At 39.5% G+C, this 16,471-nt stretch overlaps 1 pseudogene across 1 annotated transcript in view; it reads right to left on the reverse strand.

Moving 5' to 3' along the window:
* Positions 1-8,692: 8,692 nt before the first annotated feature.
* Positions 8,693-16,471, reverse strand: part of LOC110255297 (ras and EF-hand domain-containing protein-like) — a 29,903-nt pseudogene continuing 22,124 nt past the window's right edge. Inside the window, exons 2-4 of the transcript XR_014823890.1 lie at positions 11,764-11,811; positions 10,085-10,181; positions 8,693-8,886 (exon numbers count right to left, since the gene is read on the reverse strand). The product of XR_014823890.1 is annotated as a ras and EF-hand domain-containing protein-like (transcript). The remainder of the gene's footprint in view (positions 8,887-10,084; positions 10,182-11,763; positions 11,812-16,471) is intronic.

A 16,471-nucleotide genomic window follows, 5' to 3' on the forward strand; every position in this document is an offset into this window, starting at 1 on the left:
CTGCTGATGGACACTTAGTTTGTTTCCATATCTTGACAATGGTCAATAACACTGCTAAGAACACTGGGGTGTTTGAGGGTTTTTTGAATATGTACTCAGGAGTGAACCTGCTAAATCATATGTAGTTATATTTTTAGTTTTTTGAGAAACCTGCATTTCCCACAGTGGCTACACCAATTTCATTCCTACCAACAGGGTAGGAGGGTTCCCTTTTCTCCACATCCTCACCAGCATTTGTGATTTGTATTCTTTTGATGCCAGCCATTCTGAAAGATGTGAGGTGATATCTCACTGTGGTTTTGATCTACATTTACCTGGTAATTAGCAATTATGAGCATCTTTTCATGTGCCTGATGGCCATCTGCATTTTTGTTTTGGAAAATGTCTATTCAGTTGTTCCACTCCTCACTTTTCAATCAGGTTGGTTGTTTTTTTAATGTTGAGTTCTATGAGTTGCTTATATATGTTGGATATTAACCCCTTATGAGTTATACTATTTACAAATATTTTCTCCCATTCATTTTGTTTTTTGTTAATGGTCCTCTTTACTGTGCAGAAGCTTTTAAGTTTAATTAGGTCCATTTGTTTATTTTCACTTTTATTTCCTCTGTTTTAGGAAGCAGATGCAAAAACATATTGCAGCAATTTATGTCAAAGTGTGTTCTGTCTATGTTTTCCTCTAACAGTTTTTATGTCTGGTCTTAAATTTAGGTCTTTAATACATTTTGAGTTTATTTTATACATGGTGTTAGAGAATGTTCTAATTTCATTTTTTACATGTACCTATCCAGTTTGCCCAGCACCACTTATTGAAGAGACTATCTTTTCTCCATTATATATTTGTGATTCCTTTGTCATACTTTAATTGACCATAAGTGGGTTTATTTCTGGGCTCTCCATCCTGTTCCATTAAGCTATGTGTCTGTTTCTGTGCCAGTACCATGATGTTTTGATTACTGCAGCTCTGTAGTATAGTCTGAAGTCAGGGAGCATGACTCCTCCAGCTCTGTTCTTTTTCAAGATTGTTTTGGATGTTCAGGATTTTTTGTGTGTTTCCATACAAATTTTAAAATCATTTGTTCTAGATCTGTGAAAAATGTCTTTGCTGTTTTGATACAGACTGCACTGGCTCTTAGATTACTTTGGCTAGTATGGTCATTTTAACAATATTAATTCTTCCAATCCAAGAACATGGTATATATGTCCATCTGTTTGTATCATCTTCAGTTTTGTTCATCAATGTCTTATACTTTCCTAAGTATAGGTCTTTTACCTCCTTAGGTAGATTTATTCCTAGGCATTTTATTCTTTTTTATGTGATGATAAATGGGACTGTTTCCTTAATTTCTCTTTCTGATACTTTATTGTTAGTGTTTAGAAATGCAACAGATTTCTGTATATTAGTTCTGTATGCTGCAACTTGACTGAATTCATTGATGAGCTCTAGTAGTTTTCTGGTGGCATCTATGTATAGTATCATGTCATCTGCAAACAGTGACAGGTTTACTTGTTCCTTTCCTGTTTGGATTTGTTTTTTTTTTTTTCTGTGATTGCTGTGACTGAGACTTCTAGAACTATGTTGAATAAAAGTGGTAAGAATGGACATCCTTATATTGCCCTTGATCTTAGAGGAAATACTTTCAGCTTTTCACCACTGAATATGATGTTAGCTGTGGGTTTGCATACATGGCCTTTATTATATTGAGGTATGTTGCCTCTAAGCCCACTTTCTGAAGAGTTTCTATCATAAATGGATGTTGAATTTTGTCAAAAGTTTTTTCTGTATCTATCGAGATAATAGTATGTTTTATTCTTCAATATGTTAATGTGGTATATTACACTGATTGATTTTCCATACTGAAAAATTACATCCCTGGGACAAATCCCACTTGATTATGATGTATCATCTTTTTCAAGTATTGCTCGATTTAGTTTGCCTGTATTTTGTTGAGGATTTCTACATTTACACTCATCAGCAATACTGGCCTGTCATTTTCTTTTCTGTGTTATCTTCATCTAGCTTTGGTATTAGGGTGATGGTGGCCTTAAAGAATGAGTTCAAAAATGTTCTTTCCTCTGCAATTTTTTGGAATAGTTTCAGAAGGGTAGATATTATATCTTCTCTAAATGTTTGGCAGAATTCACTTGTGATGCCATCTGGTCCTGGACTTTTGTTTGTTGAGACATTTTTAATTACTGATTCAATTTCAGGACTGGTAATTGGTCTGTTCATATTTTCCATTTCTTCCTGGTACAGTCTTGGGAGACTATACCTTTCTAAGAATTTATCCATTTCTTCTAGGTTGTCCATTTTATTGCCATACAGTTGCCCATGGTAGTCTCTAATGATCCTTTGTATTTCTGTGGTATTGGTTGTTAACTTCGTTCATTTCTGCTTTTATTTATTTGCACCATCTCTTTTTTTGATAAGTCTGGCTAAGGGCTTATCAATTTTGTTTATCTGTTCAAAGAACCAGACTTTAGTTTTATTGATCTTTTCCATTGTTTTCTACATCATTATTTCATTTATTTCTGCTCTGATCTTTATGATTTCTTTCCTTCTACCAACTTTGGGTTTTGTTTGTTCTGCATTTTTGAGATGCTTTAGGTGTAAAGTCAGGTTGTTTATTTGAGATTTTTCTTGTTCCTTAGATAAGACTGTATCTCTATCAACGTCCCTCTTTTGCTGCATCCTGTAGGTTTTGAGAACATCATGTTTTCATTTACCTCTATGCATTTTTTTACTTCCTCTTTGATTTCCTCAGATATCCATTGGTTGTTTAGTACTGTCTAAACTCCACGTTTGTGGGTTTTGTAGATTTATACTCGTAGTTGATTTCTAGTCTCATAGCACTGTAATTGGAAAAGATGCTTGATATGACTTCAATTTTCAAGTTTACTGGGACTTGTTTTGCAGCCTAGCGTGTGATCTATGCTAGCGAATATTCCATGTACACTTGAAAAGAATGTGCATTCTGATTTTGGATGGAATGCTCTATATGCATCAGTTAAGTTTATCTTGTCCAATATGTAATATAAGGCTAGTGTTTCCTTATTGATTTTCTGTTTGGACAATCTGTCCATCGATTTAAGTGGGGTGTTGAAGTCCCAAACTATTAATGTGTTACTGCTGATTTCTCTTTTTAAGTCCATTAACATTTGCCTTATATACTGAGGTGCTCCTATGTTGGATGCATATATACTTATAATTATTATAAAGTCTTGGAATTATCCCTTGATCAATAGTAGTGTCCTTCTCTGTCTTTTGTGGAAGTCTTTATTTTAAAGTCTATTTTGTCTGATACAATTATTGCTACTCCAGCTTTCTTTTTATTTCCATTTGAATGGAATAACTTTCTCCATCTCCTCACCTTCATTCTATGTGTATCTTTAGATCTGAAGTGAGTCTCTCGTAGGTAGCAAGTATACAGGTCTTGTTTTCATATCCACTCAGCTACTCTGTGTCTTTTGGAGCATTTAGTTTATTTACACTGAGGGTAATTGTCGATATGTATGTTCTTATTGCCATATTGTTAATTGTCTGGGGCTTGCCTTTCTCCCCTTTTTTCTTCTATTGTTCTTTCCTCTTGTGATTTGATGACTATTAAGTTTTTAAAATAGAATCAAAAAGAAAATATTAACTTCTTACCAAACTAATGACCCCCAAAAAGGGAACATCAGTCTGGACCACAGTGGTCCTCCAGTTACTGTTCAAGGTGATGTGCACACAAGTTCTATGTTCATATCACTCTGAAGCACTGGGATGTGATGACTTTGTTCCTTAGTCCTACTGTCAAGGAGCCCTTTGTCCAGTACCATCAGCCTTATTCATGGTGTTCACTCTTTTCAAAAATGGATCATGGTGAAATTTCTGAAATAATTTTCAGTTATGCATCTTTTCCCCTATTTGCTTAGAACTGATCTTAAATACCAGTAAGCATCATACCAATATATTTTTAAAATATCTATTTCTCAAAAACAGAGTGGCCAGGTGCCTGTACATTGAAAAACCATTAAAATTTTTTATTTCACAAATCAGTAAGTAATAAAAGCATATGTTACCCAGATAGAATTTTTCTTAAATGTGATCACTAATAAGCCCTGGAAAGAGAACATCCTGAAAGGGGACCTGACCATTTTGCTACCACCACATTATTACATGCATTACTCTTTAGACCAAAAGTCCTCAAATGAAAAGGGAAGGAACATAATTTGGAAAGTGGCATCAAAAATACAAAGTCAGAAAGGTGCAGTTTATGCACTCACTTCTGCCATCACACTTTGACATACTCTGAAATTAGTCTTTTAAGTATTTTTATTGCTAGATCTCAAGCTATGGCAGCGCCAATATTTCATTTAATTTAATAGAAATAGAGCTAAATTCTCACTTCTGGCAAGCCTCTCTGACTCCTTTAACACAATAGCTCATAAACATCTACTAGCTAAATTTTTATGTTCTGAAATTCCTTTTCCTTGAACTGAAAGCTTCCTTTTCCTTGAACATAGCTTACATAATATTATACTGAGCTATTAAACACTTAGAGATCATGCTAAGAGTCTAAATATCATACACTGCACATACCACAACATCACATGGCAGTACTTTCACTGGCTTTCCTGAAACACCTCTTACTGTGGCCACTTATAAGAAAGAAGACATAATTAGGAATGAGGTAAGGGTGAGTATATATATACATGTGTGTGTGTGTTTGTGTGTGTGTATGTATGTATATATATAAATACTAAGTCACGATAATTCTTAAAGAAATCACTCTGCCTTCTCTGAAACACTTCTACTTTAATCTTTACAGGTTTCATGTTTCATAAATATAAGTAGACAGTGGAAAATAGAAATTAGTGCTCAAAATATATGCTATTATTTTATTTCATTTCCAGGGAAATTTACTTTCCTTTTAGCTTTGATCCAGAACTCAAACAAAATGTAAGTAGGTATTATTATAGCCCAGAGGGTGAAGAGAATGACTGTTAAATCTGTTAGATTTCCTCTTGTGGCTCAGCGGTAACGACCCCCACTGGTATCCATGAAGATGCAGGCTCAATCCCTGACCTTTTTCAGTGGGTTAAAGATCTGGTGTTGCCATGAGCTGCAGTGTAGGTCACAGACATGGCTCAGATCCAGTGTTGCTGTGGCTGTGGCATAGGCCAGCAGCTACAGCTCCAATTCGACCCCTAGCCTGGGAACTTCCATATGCCACAGGCACAGCCCTGAAAATACTCAATAAATTAATAAATAATAAATTTGTGACTGCTTCTAGAAATTGTATTTTTTGGTGATATATTATTTATGTGCTGTAATACATAAAATACATAAGTACTATTTTGTTAGTCCATGTAAACATTTTATGCACCTTTTTAAAACTGCAGCACACTAATTTACTCATGTCATAAAAAGTTTGGTATCCAACATGAGAAAATGTAAGCCCAGGAATCAAGGAAAAAACTGCAGCAACCGCCCATAGTACTCTCTCTTCCTCATGTCTTAAGTCCAAGCTCCACCATATGAACCATAAAGGGGCACCTGGGTTCCCCAGATGTGCCAGACCCTACCGGACTTCTTTGGATTTGTCTCTTCGTAAACTATAACTTGGCTTAGTGGCTGACTCATCCATACCCAAAGCTGCAGCATTGAAACCCTAACCTTGAAGCTGACCCCCAAAAGTGGGGGAAGAAGCTTTCTGGCACATAATTTTGGCGGAAGGCCCTCAAAATTACAAACAAGTCTTAGCTTGTTTCTATAGGAGGGTTTAAGGCCCAAGGGCTCCATTCTGATGATCTCACTACCACAAAGAATATCCAACAGGTCTAAATAAATTCCTCAGCCAGAAGCACCCTCTCTCCTTTCAACTGGGCAGTATTTTATTTGTACCTCCTTGAGATTTCCCACTTCTTCTATTACTGCTATCTGTGCACATCTCAACTCCCTACTACCCTATAAACTTTTCCAGGGCCCAGGTCATCCCTTATATATCTTTCTCTGGTTTTCTGGAACATTGAACAAAGACTTGGCTAACATCTAGACATTTATTTCTGTAGACGAATGACATACTTTTTAATTTGAGAAAAGGCTGCCTCCTTTTATTACATGAAATGGTTTCTCATAAGTTCTCTTTTAAGAGAATACATGACTTTTACCAAAAAAAAACTCTAGTACAAGAAAGAACGAAATGCATTATAAAACTACTGCATACCAAGCACCTGTTGAATTTGCTCTAACTGTTTTTGAGGGCACTCCTTGGGCCGTCATCACTGTCATGCAGTTTCCCATTAGCTATTCTACAGAGGAAATAAAATAAAATAGATAAGGGAGTCCCATTGTTGATGTGGCGGAAATGAATCCAACTAGGAACCATGAGGATGAGGGTTTGATCCCTGGCCTCTTCTCAGATGGGTTGGGGATCCAGCATTGCCATGAGCTGTGGTGTAGATCGCAGACTCGGCTCGGATCCCACATTGCTGTTGCTGTGGTGTAGGCCAGCAGCAGCAGCTGAGATTTGACTCCCGAGCCTGGCAACTTCCATATACTGTGGGTGCAGCCCTAAAAAAGGAAAAACAACAACAACAAAAAGAATGCAGGGTTAACTATTTTAAGTTTAAAGCCCATTCCATTATTGTTTTGAATAAAAAGTAAGTAAAAGCATTAACAATAGGTATCCCTAAGGGGAAAAGCCTGCATAAAGAATACCTTTGGTTAAAAGTATTTAGAGTTCCTGTTGGTAGCTCAGTGGTTAACGAACCCAACTAGCACCCATGAGGAAGCCGGTTCGATCCCTGGCCTCACTCAGGATCCAGCATTGCCTTGAGCTGTGGTGTAGGTCACAGGTGCAGCTCAGATCCCTCATTGCTGTAGCTGTGGTGTAGGCCCATGGCAGCTCCAATCAGACCCCAGGAACTTCCATATGTCATGAGTGCAGCCCTAAAAAGACAAAAAGACAAAAAAAAAAAAAAAAGTATTTCAAAGACTTTCTAGCTGTAGTATTAATTTCTCCTTTAAGCTTTATTTCTTGAACACTGAAATCACAGCATGATTTTATTTAGGAAACAGGATTCCAACAGGAAATACATTACTGTAAGTGAAAACATAGTTCTTACCATTGATAAGTCATAATTTTTTTTTTAATGCAGCCACATCTTCTATTTGACTTGTGTGCCTTGTTCATCTAGCTAAAAGACCAGATAAAAGCTGTGCACTTAGAAACTAACTCTGAATTTATTTGGTTAGGGTTAGAAATATACTTGCATAAAGATATGAGAATTCTAGAAGTCTTCAATTTCAACATTATACAACCCTATAAATCATTAAACTACATGTAATCCATAAGGATATGAAAATTTGCTTTAAATAATTTAAACATTTGAAAAGGGGTTTTATTATTTCATGAATTTCTTTAAAACTACTGAAAAGCCTTTGGCACGGCGAACCATTCAACTATCAAGCAACGCAATCCACCCTTTTTTGGGGAGGTTGCTTATCAGCCTGGACCTTTATAGTCTCTAAACTTTTCTCTGCATTTAACACTTTCTACCTTGTATCATATTTATGAATGTTTTACACCTCTTACTAGAGTTCACGGTTTTTAAAAGCAGAAACTAGTATCAAAATCAACTGTTGGAGTTCCCGTCGTGGCTCAGTGCTTAACGAATCCGACTAGGAACCATGAGGTTGTGGATTCAATCCCTGGCCTTGCTCAGTGGGTTAAGGACCCGGCCGGCATTGCCATGAGCTGTGGTGTAGGTTGCAGATGCGGCTCGGATCCCGCGTTGCTGTGGCTGTGGTGTAGGCCGGCAGCTACAGTTCCAATTGGACCCCCTAGCCTGGGAACCTCCATATGCCACAAGTGCAGCCCTAGAAATGGCAAAAAAAAAAAAAAAAAAAAAATCAACTGTTTTCTTCACGGTGAAATGCTTACTTCATGATTGAACTCAATAAAAACTATGATTTGAAGCTAGAGACAACATATATAAAATTATATAAATACACACATGAGCTTTGCTTACTAGCTCAGAAGCATCCCTAGCATGGACAATGAAAATGTCTTTCCCATGTACAGTTTACATACCCTGGGAAATGTGGAGATTTGTACATGTCAGTAATGGAATATTCATGCTCTGATCAAAACATATGTCACATTTTATCAAATCTTAGTTCTCTGACAATAGATGGCCCTCATCTTGCCAGATGGTATCCACATGGCAGGCTTTCATGTGGCTGACTATAGAGAGAGCCATTAGTTGTAAGATCATGACAATTCCAGAGAAGGAAAACTGGGGGCGGGGGGGGGACTGAGTTTCTCAGAACCAACAGCACTTGGTAAAGATAGTTATAATAAATTTGTAAACTTCTGAATAGTCCTTTATAGTTTTTAATGTGCCCTCACATAAACCATCTCTTACTCTCTCCCAGAACAACCCTATTGAGAAGGCAGGAAGGTGTACATGAGAAAGACTACCTGGGTCAGGACAGAAGGACAACCCACTGCTTATTAACTGAGTGACCTTGAACAAGTTACTAAACCTCGAACTAAGTGTTCTCATCTGTACAAGTGGGGAATTGGCACTTTCCTCAAAGTTTGAGAACTCAGTTTTTTTAATTATGAAAAAGACCTTAATAAATGACAAAGTCGATAAAATGTCAGTGATCATGGTTAGACAGGACCTTTTATTATTATTCTCCTTTTACAGATGAGAAGCTAATGATTAGAACAATGAAGTCAATTGTCCCAGGTGTTACAGGCAGAAATTGGCATGGTCTCGATAAGGACTCTGGCCTCATCACTCCTGACTCTTACTCTTCAGTGCTTTTTGGTCTTCACCATACACTGTATTCAGGCAAGAAACCATGTCTCCTCTTGCAAACATTCTCTTAGTCTAAAGATTTGGGATGACATAAAAATAAGACTGACTAGGAACATCTGTGAATCTAGCATAAAGCAAAGGATTGATCCATTGGAAATTCTGTAATACAAACATAGTACGTATGGTCTAGTGGCCTCTGAAAAATCAGATATAAGGTTGACATTGACAACAACTTTCCAAGAAGTATATTGAGGAAAACTCTTAATAATTCCAGGTTTAAATTGCAATAACCCACAAAATGCAGTTGTCACCTAATCTCATTCAGTATAAACACTGGAAGGAGCATTAAATGTTATCATAGGAACCACCGGAAAAGTAAGGTGATGTGTCCAAGTCCACATGCCATTTTCAGGGATGATTATTTTATAAGTACCCATTTTCATTTTAGCTAAGATATTTCCATTAGGTTTGGAGACAAGCCATATGCAGAAAGTGAATCCAGTTCTGTTCTGGAGCTAACATGTACCAGCAAGTGACAGCCTATTTATTTTAAGCATCTCTTCCCAAACACTGCATTCAGTGATGTCAACTTGGTAGCTTGAAATAGGTAATGGTGGGAATATTTATACCATGGAAATGAGCAAATGCTACAAATCCCTCTTTCCCTTTTCCCCAGGTTCCAGAGTCTATTGTTAAAAACATCTACTAGCACCCTACTAAATGAAATGGACCCTAATTATTGGAAACTAAATACAGCAAAGACCAAAAATAATCACAGCTTTGCTTTCACTTCTACAGATTCTCTCCCACTTCTTGCTGATCAGGGATCCTATAGATTCTGGAACTTTCCACAGAGAAGAGATATACTCATTTCATTTAATAAATATTCACTGAAAACACGTACCCTGCAGTAAGCTGGGTGTAGGGGTATATGACCAGGAAAGCCAGTGTCCCTACTGTCATAAGCAGACAGTCCAGTGGACACATGGCCACTTGGTTGATAAAGACCAAGGCAAGAAAACTGAGGTTTAATGGAAATTGTTGAAGGGATCAGAAGTATTTATTAGATCTATGCAAAAGAGAAGCTGCCCTTAGAACCGGAAAAAAAGAAATTCCATGCCTTTAAAAGAAATTTCTACCAAGGAGTCCAATTTGATTCTGAAATCTGATCCATCTGCTGCTTCAATGATTCTATATGGTTTTAGTTGCTAATAATTTTGACCCTGAGATACTGAAGTTACCCCTCAAGTTCCAGCTGCCACAAACCTACCTTTTTGAGTTTCTTCATTGTCACCTGGAGATCTCCCACCTCTGTTTCAATACTGACGTCTGAGGTCACTGAGGGCTCCCTCAGCTTTGTGTTTTTCCTCAAGGAAAAAAAAAGAAAAAGATTTTGTTGATTTAAATAGGTTCTTCAAAATCCTATAGGTGAAAAACATTTTGTTTTAGGTTAAGGTTGATCACAAGTCTCCTACACAGAGATGATGAGAAGGGATAATGGAAGTAATCAATGGAAGTACTTCTGGAATGAAAATCTACAAAAGTTCCAAAAACAAATTAAACCACATGATTTTATGTAGATGAACATGGATTTAAAATATTACATTACACGGATAACACACCATCAGCCTCTAGAGAAGATAAAGATCTTCTAGAGTCTTATTAAAATCTCACAATGACTTGTTTTAATATGCTACATAATCATGAGTACCAGAAAAGAGCTCATTTTTTCTCCTAAAATTAGCATATTCTGGGATATAAGTGCATTCTTTCTGTTCACTCAATGGCAAATGCATTTCTTGAATTAATGTTTGATACATATTAAACAGCTACTACTGAATGATTGGCATTTAACTCTAAATTATTATTGATGTTTTGGAAGGATAACTGTTAGGTACATAAGCTATAGCCAAATTTTCTTCAACAGATAAATCTCCACCTCATGCTTGAGTATATATGATACCAGTAAGAAAATCTTCTGGGGATTGTACATAAACTGCTCTGGACTTCATAAAAGTCTTTCTCAAAGGTTACAAGAGTTTGCTCTGAAAACCATGTAATTAAATGAGAATTTCTTTTCTATAACATCTTTGAACCATCTTAAAACTATTTGTACATGACATGTTTGTTTAGTTACGATACAAAACATATCATAAAAATAATTTTTAATCTATGCTGGAGAATCACTGATTTGTTATCTAACCATCAAGCACAAAGATAAACCAATATTGATTTTCCAACCTCACTGTTTTATAGAGACAGACTAAAAAAAATCAAACTAAATAAAGCAAAATAGTCAGAGATTTTAAAATTTTCTTGAACACACTTTCCCTTTAAAATAAATGTTGTTGATATCTTCGATTTCAACATTTCAACAGTTAAAACCCTTTGAAAGGCTCTCAGTCTCATTCAGTGATGCCTGGGGTGTATTTTCCACAGGGCAGACGTTTCCTGAGATACACTCCACTGCTCATCAACTTTGCACTTCGTTGCTTCCCCAGCAACCTGCAGGAAAGTTTAATTGCCTTTCCATTTGATTTTCTGAAGAACCAAAGGGTGATTTTCTGGAATGTGACTTAAAAATAAGGTAGCCAAAAATCCTAATAAAATTTGACTTTTTCGCACTATACCAGGATCAGGTGCCCTGAAAACTAGTCCACTTTTGTGCTCCCAGGGCCACAGCTCAGTAAAAGCAAACAACCTTCAGATCTGCAAACACTATCTCCTGGAGGAATCTGACCTCAGCTTCTCAGGAGAGCCAAGAAAAGAAAATCTGGTCTTCTCTTAATTGAGTCATCATCTTAACTCACTGGTTCATCAGATAAGGAAAAAGCAATTTCAGTCAGCTGTGTATTTACATTTATCTCAGTTTACATTTTTTATCCCAAGCCTCTACTCTTCCCTGGTTTCCAGCTCTGGTTCCCTGAGGTATCAGCTGCCCTCTCTTACCTATGTGGATAACATCCCTTCTGGGTGGTACATCTGGCCTCAAAGCTACTGAAAAAAAAAAAAAAAAGGAAATAAATTCTGAATGCTTTCTTTAAATGAAAGAGCTACCAAGACAGAGTAGTAATAAAGTTCTTACAATAATCTGCTTACTTGGACAAGGAGAACCCACAAAGCAGTAGTATCTGTTTACCTCCATGTGTGGTTTTCCTAGCATTTCCCCAAGACTTAAAAAAAAAGAGCACTGAGAACTATGTCTAGATACTTATATCACAACAGAACAAAGGGAGGAAAAAAAATGTATACATGTAAGTGTAACTTGGTCCCCATGCTGTACAGCGGAAAAAATAAATAAAATTTTTAAAAGAGCATTAAAGATAATTCTACTAAAATGAGTATAGAAGGAACATTTCTCAACATAATAAAAGCCATTTATGACAAACCCACAGCCAATAATACTCAACAGAGAAAAGCCGAAAGACTTCCTGCTAAAATCTGGAACAAGACAAAGATGCCCAGTCTTACCGCTTTCATTCAACATAGTACTAGAAGGCCTAGCCACAGACAATCAGACAAACAAAATGAATAAAAAGAATCCAAATTGGAAAAGAAGTGGTAAAATTGTCACTATATGCACATGACATGATACTATATATAGAAAACCCTAAGGACTCCATTAAAAACTACTTGAACTGATCAATGCAGCAAAGTAGCATGATACAAGATTAACATTCAGAAATTGGTTGCATTTCTATATACCAACAATGATATATTAGAAAAGGAATATAAAAAATGCAATACCTTTTAAAGTCACACTCAAAAATACCAAACACCTAGGAATAAATCTGACCAAGGAGGTGAAAGACTTATATGATGAGAACTATAAAACATTAATCAAGGAAATTAAAGAGGATTCAAAGAAACAAGAAGATATCCCATGCTCCTGGATTGGAAGAATTAACACCATTAAAATGGACGTACTACCCAAAACAATCTACAGATTTAATGTGATCCCTAGCAAATTACCCATGACATTTTTCACAGAACTAGAAAAGATAATCCAAAAGTTTATGTGGAACCATATAAGACCCAGAGTTGGCAAAGCAAACTGGGGAGGGCGGGGAGAGGGGCGGGGGAGCAGGGAGTTTAACTCTCCCAGACTTCAGACAATATTACAAAGCTACAGTATTAAAGACAGTGCGGTCCTGGCACAAAAACAGACATACAATGGAACAGAATGGAGAGCCCAGAAATAAACCCAGACACCTAAGGTCAAGTAATCTTTGACAAAGGAGGCAAGAATAGAAAATGGGAAAAAGACAGCCTCTGCACCAAGTGGTGCTGGGAAAACTGGGCAGCCACATGTAAATCAATGAAACTACAACACACCCTCACACCATGCACAAAAATAAAATGTATTACAGACTGAAACATAACACAAGACACCAACAAACTCCTAGGAGAGAACATAGGCAAAACATTCTCTGACATCAACCATACACATGTTTTCTTAGGTCAGTCTCCCATGGCAATAGAAACAAAAACAAAAAAAATCAACAAAAGTTACAAGTTTTTGCATAGGAAGGAAACCATAAAAAAAATGAAAAGAAAACCTATGGAACGGGATAAAACAGTTGCAAACAATGCAACTGACAAGGGCCTAATCTCCAAAACATACCAACAACTCATACAACTCAACAACAACAAAAAAAATCAAAAAATGGGCAGAAGACCTGAACAGACATTTCTCCAAAGAAGATATACAGATGGCCAGCAGGAACATGAAAAAATGCTCAACATCACCAATTATTAGAGAACTGCGAATCAGAACTACAATGAAGTACCACCTCGTATCAATCAGAATAACCATCATTAACAAGTCAACAAATAACTAATGCTGAAGAGGGTGCAGCAAAAAAGGGATCCCTCCTATACTGTTAGCGGGAATGTAAACTGGTACAACCACTATGGAAAACAGTATGGAGGTTCCTCAGAAAACTACAAATAGAATTACCATATGATTCAGCAATCCCACTCCTGAGCATGTATCCAGACAAAACTTTCATTCAAAAAGATACATGCACCCCTATGTTCACTGCAGCACTATTTACAACAGCCAAGACATGGGAACAACCTAAATGTCCATCAACAGATGAGTAGATTAAGATGTGGTACAAACAGACAATGCAATACTACTCAGCCGTAAAAAAGAATGAAAATAATGCCATCTGGAACAACATGGATGGAACTAGAGACTCTCATACTAAGTAAAATAAGTCAGAAAAAGAAAGACAAATATCATATGATATCACTTATATGTTGAATCAAAAATATGACACAAATGAGGAGTTCCCATTGTGGCTCAGGAGAAACAACTCTGACTAGAATCCATGAGGGTGCAGGTTCAATCCCCGGCCTCACTCAGAGGGTTAAGGATCCAATGCTGCTGAGAACTGTGGTATAGTTTGCAAACATGGCTCGGATCTGGTGTTACAATGACTGTGGTGTAGGCCTACAGCCACAGCTCCCATTTGACCCCTAGCTTGGGAATCTCCATATGTTGCGGGTACGGTCCAAAAGGCCAATAAATAAATAAATAAATAAATAAATAAATAAATCTCTTGGGATAGACCATAATAGAAGATAATATAATCAGAGAGGACAAGATGGCAGAGGAGTAGGGGGACACGCTCGCCCTTTCCCACAAACACAACAAAAAAAGCACATCTACAGAATAAATGACTCGCACAGAACAGCAACCAATCGCTGGCAGAGGAACCTAAACTCCAATAACGGCAAGAAGTTCGTGACATTATTGGGCAGAACGGGAGAAAAGAGGAGAGTGAGAGAAGGTGAATCCCAGCAGGACGGGCGCTCCCGAAAGGGAACTGCGGAGGAGAAAGGGATCCCGCACCCTGGAAAGTCACCTACACGGGGGAAAGATCAAAAGAACCGGAGGAATCTCCAGATGCAGAGAAGAGTGTAGCAGTAAGTTGGAGTACGGAAAAGCCGATCAAGAACCCAACGGACCATCTGAACTACGGGCACAGTCACGAAAAATTGAGACGCCTGGGTGGGGGCTGGGCACCGAATCCTCGGCTCCAGAGGTTAGTCCCCGGGAAAGGGCCGGGGGATGCCTGGGTGGGGGCTGGGCACCGAGACCTCGCCTCTGAAGGTTAGTCCCCGAGAGGGAGCCAGGGGACGCCTGGGTGGGGGCTGGGCACCGAGACCTCGCCTCTGAAGGTTAGTCCCCAAGAGGGAGCCGGGGGACACCTGGGGGGGGGGGGGCTGGACACCGAGACCTCGCTGCAGAAGGTTAGTCCCCGAGAGGGAGCCGGGGGACGCCTGGGGGGGGGGCTGGGCACCGAGACCTCGGCTCCAGAGATTAGTCCCCGGGCTAGGGGGGCGGGGCAGAGCGGAAACTGCTTGGGAGGTCTAGAAATCATTTGATGGGGCAGAGACTGCCTGGGATACTAGAAAACAAAGCTGTCGCAGAGGAAGGGAGCAATACTCTAGGAGCGGGGAAGTGGAAAGCTGCATCAGAGGGAACCTGGGAGAAGAGCCTGGTCTGCGCCCGTGCTGGGGAGGGGAGAGAAGAAGGGGTGGGTCCCCATAGAATACCCCCCACGCCACAGCAAGCTTACAGGCCCGCTAGCTAGCTGAAAGCTGTGCTTCCCAGTGCATCCCCTCCCCCCACCACCGCCACCCCCTACGCTCTCACGGACCTGGGGCTGCCTGCCATCCAGGAGGGCTGGCCTCAACAATTGCCTGAAGCCTACCACCTCAGGGGGTGTCCCTACACAGGCCTGCTTGCCCTTTGGAGGGGCTACACTTCCGCAGAGCAGCACCAAACACCACCAGCCCCCGAGAAAAGGCCTGCAGCCCAGAAAAGCTAGAACAAGCTTAGCCAGGCTGTGAATAGATCGGCCTAATTCTCGGATGGTTTTTCTGAGTCTGGATACCACGGGGAGGAGCCTCTTAGGTTTCCAACAGCCCTGCTACCCGCCCAAGCCCCCAGGGGATGCTCTAGTGGACCAGCTGCATAGGACTGCCAGCTCCAGGCAGGACCCCCTACAGCCCAGAAAAGCTGCAACAAGCCTGGCCGAGTCAGGAAAATATCTCAGATGGTTTTTCTGAGTTGGGCTGCCCTGGGGAGGAGCCTCTTGGGTCTCCAATGGCCCTGCTACCCGCCCAAGCCCCCAGGGGGTGCACCACTCCCGTGAAATAACTGCTTAGCACCACCAGCCCCCTGGAAGAGCCCCTGCAGCCCAGAAAAGCTGCAACAAGCTCGGCCAGACTGTGAAAAGATCCGCCTACATTCTCCAGCTGTCCTTCTGAGTTGCACTGACCTAGGGAAGAGCCTCTTAGGTTCTCAGTGACCCAGATAGCTGCTCCAGCCCCCAGGGGGTGATGCACCCCTGAAGAGCAGCTGCCCAACACCGCCAACCCCCTGCAAGAACCCCACAGCCTAAAAACACCAGAGCAAGCTCTGCATGACCAAGTGAAATCTGCTACCATCGTGGTGTGGACCTCCCAGTCCTGTCTGCCCTCAGGAAGTCCTCCTTTGCTTCAAAGAAACACTCTTAGCCCCATCAACACTCCAGAAAAGCCACACTGCCTCAAAAAAGATTGACCAACAACGCCAGCCCTCAGGAAATATTCCACGGCAGTGACAAGGCAAACACTGCCCGATAACGGAGAGTACAACTCC

The sequence above is a fragment of the Sus scrofa genome, chromosome 1 (assembly GCF_054392235.1).
Source record: "Sus scrofa isolate SSC_HxYL_T2T_F1_AM1 chromosome 1, Sscrofa_HxYL_maternal_Yorkshire_Landrace_v2.0, whole genome shotgun sequence".
In the NCBI taxonomy this organism is placed as follows: Eukaryota; Metazoa; Chordata; class Mammalia; order Artiodactyla; family Suidae; genus Sus; species Sus scrofa.